General features: G+C 43.7%; 1 long non-coding RNA gene across 1 annotated transcript in view; it reads left to right on the top strand.

Moving 5' to 3' along the window:
* The window catches only part of LOC147731438 (uncharacterized), a 30,997-nt gene that overhangs the window by 7,473 nt on the left and 9,834 nt on the right, over window positions 1–13,690 (top strand). The window contains exon 3 of the long non-coding RNA XR_015308443.1: window positions 2,218–2,354. This is a non-coding gene — a long non-coding RNA (uncharacterized LOC147731438). The remainder of the gene's footprint in view (window positions 1–2,217; window positions 2,355–13,690) is intronic.

Below are 13,690 nucleotides of genomic sequence, written 5' to 3' on the forward strand. Positions count from 1 at the left end.
ACTTTACATTGAGTGAAAGCATAAAACATTTGCACATTGTTCACATCTGAATACAAATAATTCCTTATTCTTCAGTGACAAACTTTGTTGAAAGTGTGCTTTTTTATTATATTTTTAACTATAACTTTAAATACCAGCTAACTATTTTTCATGCACCTCAGGTGCTCAGTTAAATGGGGATTTATTTTCTGTTTTATTGTTTTTAAAACCAGCAAAAATGCATGACACAATTAAAGGCTTGGTACTTAAAAAATACGCTTCACTAGAAAACGAGCTACCACAGTGAATGTATTTTTCATTTAAAATGTGTACTGCAAGCACATTCCAGTCTTGTTCAGGCGGTGGTGTATTTATTTATTTATTTTTTTGCTTTTTGATTGTGACTTCCCAAATAACCAACACATCAGCTTATCAAGGCCAGACCTATATGCTTTGACAATGCTTATTTGATTTGGAATATAAACTGGTAAAGTCTCTTGAAAGATACATGTGACTTGGAAGACTTTATTAAACACCTTCCACAATGTGATCAAAATTCAAGACAAATGTAGGAATCCTAAACAACCGCTCTTACCACTTTCCATTTTCTATAGCAGGAGCCTTTTTGTACATAGAAATTACAGAAGCTGCCTCTTTTTGTGAATTCAGTACTGGAGGGATTCAAGATTGCATGGCCACAATCATGAAGTGCAGCAAAGAAATCCGATTAGGTTTATATAAGTCTTATAATATAATGTGTTTTCAGATATAGACTCTATCTAGTGTTTATCAGTCCATTGTAGCACAGTGTTTATATGATTTATGACATGTTTCTTTAGGAGGGTAGGTGACTTTTGAAAAAATGATTTCTCCTTTTTTTATGGAGAAGGACTTTAGTGCAGGCATGTAAAAGCCTTCTAAATGTGGGACAAGATGAGCCCTTCCCCACCCTAAAAGTGCTTCAGAGAAACAGACAAGTATGAAATATACTGGATTTCACAATGAACCCTTGCTCCCACGAGTGAGCACCATATAAGTGAATTATTGCAGAATACTTTCTGTCCAGAAAAAAACCTCTTGTCCACACCAAGGTGCAGAGGACATTCAGGTTCTTTTCAGGGAGTGGGGAGAAGGCAGATCCTAAAATGGACTGGAAGGCAGCAGGAAGTGCAATTGACAAGTAAGTCGCAGATCCTGAATTATTTATCTTGCAAGTTCGGCGTGCCTTGGAATTTAAATTGGCCGCTAGGAATTCTGAAATGCCCTTTTGTGTTCTTTTCTAGAATGTTTGTAGCACCATTTAGGTCTAGTCCATGGAGGCAACAATCAAGTTAATATGCTTATGGCCTTGAAGAGCTGGCCCTAAACCAGTTCTAGGATGGAATGCTGATGGAGTAAAAAGGTTGCCCAACATTTTCCATGACTGAGGTCCATCCCTGCTCTTGGGAGGATAGGTCTGTGAGTGGCTAAGTAACAGTGGTGGCTTTAGTAACCTTCTATATAGCTGTTGAGGCATACTCTCAATGTAAACTTCCCACAATCTATATACACCAGTTTGCACTGTTAGTTAACCTATTTCAAAAGGCTCCAATGTTTGCTTTGGAAGCAAACTAATACACAGAGAACTTCAATCTCCAGGTCCATAGCTGTTTGTTAGCTTCACCACAGGCCAGACATGAATGAAAATATCTTTGTTGATGGACTCCAATATGAAAAGAGCCTGCAAGGGATCATCAGGAGGCAACAGTGCTTGTCCACCATGTTTCAGTCAAACAACTTTATTCGGTCAATCAACCATAAAAGTAAAAAATTACGATAGCACCAGGGTCAAGGCATCTTATCGCAATAAAAGCTATAACACTGCATTCACAGAATTAGTATACTCTCCCATTACAAGATACTGAGAATAAGTCATGGCCAATAATTTTTTTTTTTCTCATAAAACTCATCATAAAAGACGCTGTCCTCCAGGTTTATATGTAGGTTTTTGTGGGTGCCTGCCAATCCATGCGGTTGGCATGTGCCCCACAAAGGGCATAAAGCTCTGTATACAAACAGCAGTACAGTACAGCAAAAAGGGCTCGGAAAGACCACGAGATTTGTATAGGATCACACAGGTCTTTCACCTGGAAGTGGGTCTTAAACTGTATCCCTTAACGTTCAAATATAATCTAAAGCCGAGAGTATCCTTTGACAACCTAAGAGTATGCTGATATGTTATGTTTTTGTTTTTTCCAGGCCTCCTTGGGATGTGCTGTCCTACCATCCTAGGCTGTTGTGTGGCGCACAACTACGGGGAGCCCTTCCTGCTTGGCATTGCCCCTGGGGGTTTGACTGCCTTGCGGACCCACATGCGCCTCTCTTACGGAATCAGGGTAATGTGACTTTGTATACATTTAATATAGATTCAATGGGGTTGATGACACTCTTTCTTTAACCACGTAAATATTATCCATGTGTGACAAATATAAGTTGAATCTTTGATGTGAACAATGGCTGATCTTCGCGTAGATGTTTACAATGTGCTACTTCCTGATTGTCAACTTACTTTGAATCAAAACCTTTTGATATGGAAACTGGACAAAGAGCTGGTTTAGTGGGTTGTGAATGTGTGATATCTGAAGCTATTATTTGCTCACGTAAATGATTCATTCTAACATATTCAGAATTTAATTTAGCCAGTGAAGAAAATAAATGGCTACTGGTTATTTCTGCACAACTTGGTCAAATATATTGAAAGCTGTTTATGTTTAAAAGTGCATGTCTACCAAGAAAAGGCTCCCCAGCGCTTTCAACAAACCATGATTGAGCAAATCGTGGGAATTTAGAACAATCAAGGCTTCCATTTCTTTCTAAAAGCTGCTCTAATAGGACAGAGTTGCGGGTCAGAGGGAAGGAATTCCAGAGTTTTGAATCCAGGAAACAAAAGGCTCATCCTCCTGTCTAGTTTTCACCATCCAAGGTACTCAGGCAAATATACAGTTTGAGGACCTCAAAGTTCTTGTAAGGATGTGGTTGGGTTTGAGGAGCTGTCAAAGAAAGATTGGGCCAGTATTGGCAAATGCACAAAAGGCGAAACAAAGGCCCTGAATTTAATGCTATTTCCAATGGGCAACCAATGGAGATCAGAGAGATGAGAGAAAAACATTGATGTTTTGAAACGCATAGTAGTAAATGCACAGCCACATTTTGAATAATCTAGAACTAAAAATTTAAACTAGAACTAAAAACAATGATTGCCGAAAAAATAGATTCTAATAGTTCAATGAGGATGTGCCCTGAGTGTAAATATTGTTTTAGAAGTAGAATAAATCAAATGTAGCATTTTCTCCTCCATCAGAATTAGCAAAATTATTCCAACAAAGTTCCCATTTAGTGAAAATCAGACAAAGGAGAAACCCCTAATTTCCACGTAAGTTCTCAGCACCGGCAAAAAACGGTAATATAAGGATTTTTTTGGGCTACAGAGGAAAGTAAATTTTGAGTGCAATCTCGGAAACATTGATTCTGCATTCCACAATATTTCCATTTAAAAATACCTTATGAGCTTTATTTTCTAACATAAAAATATTTGGAATGTCCTATTTGGATCTAAAAAAAAGAGCTTTGAACCGACTAGAGATCTGAAATAGTGTCAGTCACATATAAGGCTCAAGCCTGTTATACTGGGACCGATTTTTAGAGGCTTACGTCTTTTGACAAATACACCAATTTTCCACAAAGGCCAGTAGGTCTCTGGTAGAATTATATAATTTGTATTCCCTAGATTTCTGTCTTTTTGGCAGTATATAATGTGACTGTGTGGTGTAAAGTTTATCATGGATAAAAAGTACTGTACTGCGGCTTAGAGTGACTAGTTTCATTGTGCATGTCAGACTCAACATATTGCTCGCATTGTTTGCGAGAAGAGATATGCCAAGGGCTTTTTTCTTCAACCATGTCAAATATGTCATGATGCGTGGCTGAAACCTGTCGGTGAATGCCAAACATGTTTGAGTGAGGCCTTTCTTTGGCCAGCAGTGACGCATGGAGCGACAATCCTTCTAGATCATAACATTAGTAGGAGATTTTTCTTGGAATCACTGAATCTAAAAACTAGGTGTTTTTCTCAGTGGTAAATTGCCTATCCTTAGTTTCCGAATGAGCCTAAATGCTGATGTGAATCACCTGGGTAAAAATTTGTAGATGCATATGGGAAGTTGGCTAGTAGTTGTATGATGATAAGTAGAACACCTTCTCTACCGCAAAATCTGTTTCGGGCTGAGTGCCAGTGTAATTCTTTGCTGTCCATTTCCTAAGGTTTCTTCAGAAGAAGAATACAACTGCATTACGCAAATTGTAAAAGTCTGTTAATTAAATTATGCAAACGCAGAGTAAAACATTGGGAAAAAATTGAAATTAATTTGAAAGTTGGTGCCTCTCTAGCATTATCTATTATCTATTTGCACATATTTAATAGATTGTATGAATTTTGTGTACCGAAATTCTACCCAGAAACAGTACCTAAAGGTGCATTAGAGAGAGTATGACATAGTTTACACCTGTTGCTATTAAAGACATTATCATAATGTACATTTACAGTCAATCCTTGATTAGACATCCATTATCAAAATGTATTTTAAACATGCCAAATACACTATAACCAGCTCAATCCTGTTTTGTTGTTTTTTATGAACAGTGCAGATATTTTCATACATTTATAAAAAGTGCTTGGAACAAGTTATATATTTAGCAGTCAGAAAGACAAGGACATTTTTATACAAGCATATAAGTAAGTAACTAAGTAAATCTTTATTCTGTTTCATTTATTAAAACCATAAAAGCAAAAGTTAAAATATAATAAATACAATCCACACAGGGACATACCAGTTTTAACAATAATATGTACACATAAAAATACAGATATTCCACGGCTCCAATGTTATGTTATGTTATGTTATGTTATTTGTTTATTTCTATAGCGCGCGGCTACTCAAAAAGAGTGTCCCGGCGCTTTATTGGAGAAAGAGACAAAACTGCAACATACAAACATAACACCAGATAAAAAACTAACAGAAGAGTGGGCCAGAGATTCACGGAAGACCGGCTACTGAGTGAACAGCCAAGTTTTAAGGCCTTTCCTAAAAGCCAGTAGGCTGGTGGCTCCCCGCAGGGCCAGTGGTAAAGAGTTCCATAGCTGAGAAGCCAGCAGTCCAAAGGAGCGGCCTCCGAGGCGCGCTTTCTTTACCCGGGGGACAACAGCAAGGTGCAGGGCTTCCGACCTCAGAGACCTGGTCGGATGATAAAAGACCAGTCTCTTTTGGAGGTACTTGGCTCCCTCCTTGTGGAGAGCTTTGTAGGCCAGGGTCAGCGCCTTAAAGGCGATCCTCTTGCGGATAGGAAGCCAGTGTAAAGTTGCCAGCAAGCCTGAGGCCCTGGAGCGCCTACTGAGGCCAAAGATTGCCCTGGCAGCGGCGTTCTGTACCACTTGAAGCCGCTGCAGCAAGTACTCTGGAAGGCCCAGGTAAAGAACGTTGGAATAATCCAACCTGGACCCAATCAGAGCCTGGACTGTCAGCGTCCTATGTTCCACGGATAACAGAGGAAGGAACCTCCGCAGCATCCTGAGGATGCCAAAGCAAATGCCCGACACCCCCAGGATCTGGGATTTCAAGGTAAGCCTGTTATCCATCTTCACCCCCAGATTCTTAGCAACCTGAGAGGAGCAGGACGGAGGGAACATATCCCGTGGCCACCAGGTCTGCCAATCTGGCTCTGTGTCGCACCCAAAGAAGAGTACTTCGGACTTGTCGGAATTGCACTTAAGGCTGTTTAGATGGAACCAGTGAAAAACAGCCCCAAGGCAATCCCGAATACTCTCCCCATCAAAGTCACCTCCTCTCTTACAAGAGAAGAGGAGCTGGGTGTCGTCCGCATAGGATACGATCTGGGCACCATGCGCCTCCACCAACGCCGCCAATGGGGTCATAATGATGTTAAAGAGGGTCGGGCTCAAAATAGAGCCCTGAGGGACCCCGACTCCCAGAGGCGGCATCACGGCGGAATCAGGCGGGGCCCAGATCGACTGCCGGCGGCCGGCTAGGAAAGAGGAAAACCAGTCGAACACCGTCCCCCGTAGGCCTATCTCGAAAAGTCTAGCGAGAAGACCATCATGGGGAACGGTGTCGAACGCCGCCGACAGGTCTAACATCACCAGCATGACTTTGCCCCCAGAGTCCAGAACCCCTTTAATGGTTTCCGAGACCTCCAGGAGCGCTGTCTCAGTACTGAGATGGGGACGAAAGCCCGATTGGGTGGCGTGCAGGATCTCATTAGATTCAAGAAAGTTGGAGAGCACGCCTTGGACGTGCTTTTCCAGAATCTTCGTGAGGGCCGGCAGCAGAGAGATGGGCCTATAATTGACCGGGGCCTTCGGATCTAGACCAGGTTTTTTGAGCAAGGGAATCACCATCGCCTGCTTCCAGGTATGCGGGACCACACCGAGCCTCAGCGAAAGATTTAAGAGCGGATTAGCCAACGGGTTGATCACCTCCGCGACTTTCGCCAGAAACTTGGCAGGGCATGGGTCAAGGGGAGAACCCGATTTTAAATTGCCCATAAGAGCCAGGGAGTCCGGAGCAGAGATTGGAGGAAACACACTCAACGTCGCCCCTGGCCCGGCCTGTGGCAGTGTGATGATGTCAGGTTCAGTCTGGCCCGCAGACACTGGTACCAGGAATGACTCCTGAATGCGTTGGATCTTGCTCGTAAAAAAGTCAGCAAGGTCCGTGGCCCAGGTGCCAGATGGTTTTTGGTCCGAGGTATTAGACCAAGGTGAGGTGAATTCTCTCACAATGGAGAAAATCTCCTTGCAGGAGTTGGAAGCAGCATCAATTCTCCTGGCTAGATAAGCTTTCTTTTCCAGGCGGATGTCCCGGTGATAAGCCTTAACCACCGTTTTGTATGTCAACTTGGCAACAGTGTCATATTGTGCCCGCCAGGCTCTTTCGGCTACCTTGCACTGCTGCCGCGTAGCCGACAGTGCAGCGGTAAACCAAGGCGCAGAGACCCGTTTCGGTGTCGGGCGAGATGTTACTTCCGGGGCAAGATCGTTTAGCCTATCCAATAACCAGTCTTGCATGGTCTGCAGATCCCTGTCTAGATCACCTGAAAGAAGGCAGGGGTGGGCCTCAGCTGCCTGGGCCAGCATCTCCGGGGTTACACGATGGAAAGCCCTATGGACACGACCCTGTTGATGTGCCGGGATAGGCACTGATTTAACTATGCCCTTGATCACAAATTTGGCGAGAAAGTGATCAGACCATAAGACAGGAATGATCTCTATACCCTCGAGAGGGACAGACGAGAAGACCTGGTCGAGGGTGTGTCCCTTCTCATGCGTGGGCTCCTGAAAGTAGGGGATGAGCCCCAGCGGGGTCAGCGCCTCCGAGAGTTTGGCGGCAGCCGGGTCGGATGAATCATCCATCCGGAAGTTGAAATCGCCAGCCACGATGAAGTGTTCGGCTTTCAGGGCCAACTCCACCAGCACCATATCCAGATCTTCAAAGAAGGTGCCGGGAGAACCAGGTGGCCTATATACAAGCAGTCCCTTAAAGGATTGGTGGGGCGAAAGAGTGATAGAGAAGGCTAGGGTCTCCGAGCCTCGGATGTCAATAGCTGGCAGGATCTCGCAGGGGGTTCCTTTCCGGACCACTAGCGCTACTCCACCTCCCCTTCCGTTGGCTCTGTCCTTTCTGAAGATGTTGTAATCGGGCGGGATTGCCAAAGCGACATCAGGGTTAGAAGAGTCACCCCACCATGTCTCAGTAAGCATGAGGCATAGTGGTTTATCTACATCGAGAAGCTCATAGATGTCCTGCGCATGTTTGCAAGCTGACCTGGTGTTCAATAGCATGCACCCGAAGCCCATACTAGAGATGTTGTTGCTCGGCCGTAAAAAGAGCGAGCGGGTCGGGCGCCAGCCACAACCCGGGCAACGGGATTTCCCATGGTAACGACCAGGGAATACAGTGTGACAGCCAGAGCCATGAGGAAAGAAAGAGCGAAGTTCGCTAGGGGAATAGCGCAAGACGAGGGTCCCAGGAGGACACATCCCTGTAGAAGGAGTCCCAACCGCCGCTCCGCCCGCCTCCGGGACGCGGACGGGCGCAGACGGGCAGGACTCTGGCTTGACTCCAGCGAGAGTCCGGCGCTCCCGCTGCGCGTCACCGCTGCGCGCAGGAGGCGAGCTTTAAGTAGGGCTCACCTGTGTTGCAAATGAGCGCTAGAGCGCTCACACAAGTGGCAAACAGTTTTAAAAGCACCAGTTCGGTTTTTAACAAAGCATTCTCCCGGCTGCGCCTCAGGAGGTGTAAAAGCCTCTGGCAAGCACTCGTTATCAGCGCTGTTAAGTGCCTTCGGCGGGGGGCGTGGCTAGACAAAGTGGGCGTGGCCTATGGCCTTGGGGGATCGGCCAACAAACAAATGCCCAGCGAGGACAACACAGGCAGGAGCATACAGAATAGGCAAACAGTTTTAAAAGCACCAGTTCGGTTTTTAACAAAGCATTCTCCCGGCTGCGCCTCAGGAGGTGTAAAAGCCTCTGGCAAGCGCTCGTTATCAGCGCTGTTAAGTGCCTTCGGCGGGGGGCGTGGCTAGACAAAGTGGGCGTGGCCTATGGCCTTGGGGGATCGGCCAACAAACAAATGCCCAGCGAGGACAACACAGGCAGGAACATACAGAATAGGCAAACAGTTTTAAAAGCACCAGTTCGGTTTTTAACAAAGCATTCTCCCGGCTGCGCCTCAGGAGGTGTAAAAGCCTCTGGCAAGCGCTCGTTATCAGCGCTGTTAAGTGCCTTCGGCGGGGGGCGTGGCTAGACAAAGTGGGCGTGGCCTATGGCCTTGGGGGATCGGCCAACAAACAAATGCCCAGCGAGGACAACACAGGCAGGAGCATACAGAATAGGCAAACAGTTTTAAAAGCACAAGTTCGGTTTTTAACAAAGCATTCTCCCGGCTGCGCCTCAGGAGGTGTAAAAGCCTCTGGCAAGCGCTCGTTATCAGCGCTGTTAAGTGCCTTCGGCGGGGGGCGTGGCTAGACAAAGTGGGCGTGGCCTATGGCCTTGGGGGATCGGCCAACAAACAAATGCCCAGCGAGGACAACACAGGCAGGAGCATACAGAATAGGCAAACAGTTTTAAAAGCACCAGTTCGGTTTTTAACAAAGCATTCTCCCGGCTGCGCCTCAGGAGGTGTAACTCACCGATGGTATCAGATGAACAAATCACCTAAAATGACATCGTGAATCCCCACTCATTAACTGGTTGATGGTCGAACAGGCGAGCTAAGCAGGGCAAAATGTATGGAGCCACGGAAAATATCGAGGAACAAACTAATTAATCACAGCTAGCCCTGAGCCTGATAACGGACTTACAAAAATTAAGCACATAAAAAGCAGTGCTGCCCGAGAGCATTTGTAAAAAAATAAAAGCAGGTCGCAGTTGCCTAAAATTGGCCTTTTTCAGAATAAGGATTAAAATAAGGACTTTCTGGGGTATCATAAAACATGCAAAACATTGTAAAAAAGGACCATGTCCTGTGGAGATATTCCATCGCAGCCACAGGACGCCAAGATTTGTTCTGGCCCTAGGGTGGGTGAGAAAGAGGTGGAAAAGATCAAACTGGAACCTGGTCAGTAAAAAACTGTCATATGAGTTTATGAACCCCAGTAAGTACGGATCCATCATCTGGCACAAGCATATAAGCCAATGACGGTCTTCAGGTGGGATTCAGGGATGTCAGCTGTCTCTTTTTGAGTTACAGACATACACAATTGAAAACAACGTTCAGGTGTGCTACTTAACAAAGGCCTTCTTCAGGGTACATATCAATAAAGAACAGAAATACCTCTAGTTCTGCTGGATCATAAACCGGAGTCTCTAGGAGGAAGTGGCTAAACATTTACAGCATTACTTTGTCCACGGTTCTTTAGCTGACTGGGAAAGGGCTACTACTGAAGTCTTTCAGTTGTAAAATATCGACCGATTTAGTTCCAGCAAGAATTAACTGATTGCAACCGTCTGCAATTCTTGCCGTGCAGCACTGCTGAGAATGTCAGTTCCTTCCGCTCAATCTGGCAAATTGATGAAATGCAGTAATACCAGTAATCTGAAATGAACAAAAAGCCTGTAGCAGACTGTTGGTCATATGCCTATAACTATTTCTCAAGATGTATTGAATCTGGGCATTTATGAGTCATTTTTCCACAGAGGGATCTATCAGCTCAGATCTTCTGATGTTAGCATCCAGAGAGGCAGACCGTGTCCAGAGACATCTGGCATCTTTCAAACAGGTCAATGTCTCTGAAGGCCTGTGGAGTTTGGGAGGAGGCATTGCGGCTTGATTTACAAAGAGCCTCCAGTCAGCACTGGTGGCAGTGTCTCCGCACTGGGGGCAGAATCTCCGCATTGAGGCCTGAGGGTGGAGACTCCCTCATTTTCATTGAGGGGATTCCTCCCGAGTGGGAGACCCCCCCTAAACTACCCCCACGACTGCGGAGACTCCTCCATTACTGCGGACCTGAGGCGCTCTGTGAATTAGGCCCTGCGTTTGTAAATCTAACTTAATATACAGTTGTGTTTGCATAGCGCTGTCGTCCTTTACAAAATGATTGACCCTCACCAGCTGGATCAGCCTTTCAGGCACGCCCACATGTATGTAAATCTCTTGATTTTCCCATACAAAATCTCAACTTCTGAAGATAAGGGAGTGGGTGACCGCTTAATAAAAGACAGCAGCGTTTCTAGACTGGATGCAGAAAAATAACATTACGCTTTGTTATATCCGAAACAACAAGTTGAAGTTCTCCTGGCCCTTAAAAAGCAGAACTGTTGTTACCCAAGTTAGTGGAGGCCATCATAAAGAGAAATGGAGTTCATTATAAAGTGGAATGGAGTTCATTATGAAGTGGAATGGAGTACATTATAAAGAATAATGGCGTTTAATATGAAGTGCAATGGAGTTCATTATGAATTATAATGGAGTTCATTATGAATTAGAATGGAGTTCATTATAAAGTGGAATGGAGTTCATTATGAAGTGGAATGGAGTTCATTATAAAGTGGAATGGAATTCATTATGAAGGGAAATGGAGTTCATTATAAAGTGGAATGGAGTTCATTTTGAGGTGGAATGGAGTTCATTAGGAATTAGAATGGAGTTCATTATGAATTAGAATGGAGTTCATTATGAAGTGGAATGGAGTTCATTATGAAGTGGAATGGAGTTCATTATGAATTAGAATGGAGCTCATTATGAATTAGAATGGAGCTCATTATGAAGTGGAATGAAGTTCATTATAAAGTGGAATGGAGTTCATTATAAAGTGGAATGGAGTTCATTATAAAGTGGAATGGAGTTCATTATGAAGTGGGATGGAGTTCATTATGAAGTGGAATGGAGTTCATTATGAAGTGGAATGGAATTCACTATGAAGTGGAATGGAGTTCATTATGAAGTGGGATGGGTTTCATTGTGAAGTGGAATGATAGCTAGGCTATTCCAGTTCAAGATTCGAACCTGGAGCTCAATACACTCTACTATCTTAGGCTTTGACCATCAAACACTCCTCTCTAGGGATAGTAAGTAACCGCTATATTTATGGAATGTTATGCACAATTTAAAGACCCACCCTATCTTACTGAGGAAGTGGGCAGGGTTCGTTATGCCGCCATTTCCCAATTCACTTGGTTTGACAACGTGCAGCCTATGTCTGGTGTGATCGTTTTCATCATTTCTCCTTCTGTTTCCTTTTATTGCACCACAAACTCGTTCACTATTTTATTTGAGGAAGTGGTAGCAGCTGATGCAAGGAGAGGGACAGGAACAGGCTTACAGTCTATTGTAATAAGCACGAAAGAAACCGTAACCAGAACAAACCGTCCTTGTCTAACACTTTTTTCTCCGTTCATCACTTTATTATCAATGGGGCTGCACACAATTTTGTGAACTAATTTCAACTCCTGAAATGAGAATTAAATCAGAGGAAAAAGAAGGCACAATCATTAAATCCAGAGGAGCAGTGCAGGTGCTGGTTTGCACGTAGCTGCACTGCGGCAGATATCTGATGACTGCACTTCGTGTCCTCCTCTGATTCCACTTCCTATTCCACAGGTTGAATGCGATTTTCAAGAGGGTGTTTGAAGGGAAAAATTGCCAGCAGCTAAACTAGTGTTAGTATAAAAGCAAAATGTTATTTTTACAGAAAAACTATTTGTTTTTATATTGGGTTGTTAAACGCAGTTGGATAACAAAGATGAGAAACAGCTTGCAAGGATTGAATCAGAATTGTGCACTAATGTAGGAACATCAACAGCAGTGCTTCATTTGAGCCAGTGGTTTCAGGTGCTCAGCACCGGCACTTAATTTTGAACACTGGACGCTATGACAGTCTGCCACAGGGTGGCGCTGTCTGTGTAAATTAAGGATGAGCTGAACAACAGCTGTTTGTTCATTCAAAATACATTCAAAACGATTTCCGCCATCCAACCCATTCTTATAGCTTTGGGGGCCTCGAATAGTCTGAATTATCACACTTGTTGGAGCGTTCTTGTTAATAGTTGTATGGGCATTGTTGTTCACAGCGTCGGCATGAGCAATTACAGCTACAGCAGCCTCCTAACAAGAGCCCAGGCACACATGTTATTACAAATTGAGTACTGATAATGTTAACCAAACAGTCAAAAATACTCCATTTACTAGAGATATCTTTGGGGACGTGTAATCTAAATGCTAAAAAATCACATGAAATGCTAAACTGCAAGTAACATATATACTTCGGGAAGGTAGCTATTATAATGGCAGCAGCAAATAGAAATAAAACATCAGCAGACCTATAAGAGGCCATCTTAACAGACAATGGCACCAATGTTTAGTAGCTACGTTGTTTTCTTATACAATGTGGAGCTGTGGCGTCTAATCTCGACTTCACCACTTAATGACAATAACGTGTGATCTTGAGCAATTCTTTTTGTCGTCCTACACTTAACTGTTCTTATCTGTCACCCGGGATCTTTGAGATATATGCTTATCCTGTATTAAACACAGTATAAGCAATCTGACCATTAACATTTACTGTAAAAAGGGTTCTTGACTATAGAAAGTTTTGCTGTCCATTCATCCCTCACGTTTGCAAAGGTTTCTGATTAATAACCAACTATGAACTCGCTTTCCCTTTAGATCAACTTTATGTGTATTTAGCTTATGTTGCTATCCTGAAATCCTAGCATGGATCCTGTGCTCAGGATATAGACTTGGCATTACTGAATATACTAACATATCTTAACCCAGAATCACAGAGTAAAGAATTTGGGACCAGATGTACAAAAAGTAGGAACTGAGAATTCCAAATTGCGATTCCTACCAAATTACAATTCCTTATGTAAGGAAACTTGCAAACTTCAAATGAGCAATTCCTAGTGGGTTCGCAAATTGACCTACCTAATGAATATTACTGAGGTACATCGCATTTTGCAACCCATTAGGAATAATTAGTGCAGACAATGAGTTTGTATTCTTTAATCAATTGCTACACTGTATGAATCTGGATAATAATTGGGGTGGGTGACTACCATCTGAAAGAATAATCACAATCTATGTCGGGGTGAACCCTTAAAGTCACTAAATAACTTGAGCTCATCCCCTGGTAGCTTTGGCACAGAACAGAGAGCCAT

This window comes from Lissotriton vulgaris, chromosome 2_1 (assembly GCF_964263255.1).
Source record: "Lissotriton vulgaris chromosome 2_1, aLisVul1.2, whole genome shotgun sequence".
Lineage (NCBI taxonomy): Eukaryota > Metazoa > Chordata > Amphibia > Caudata > Salamandridae > Lissotriton > Lissotriton vulgaris.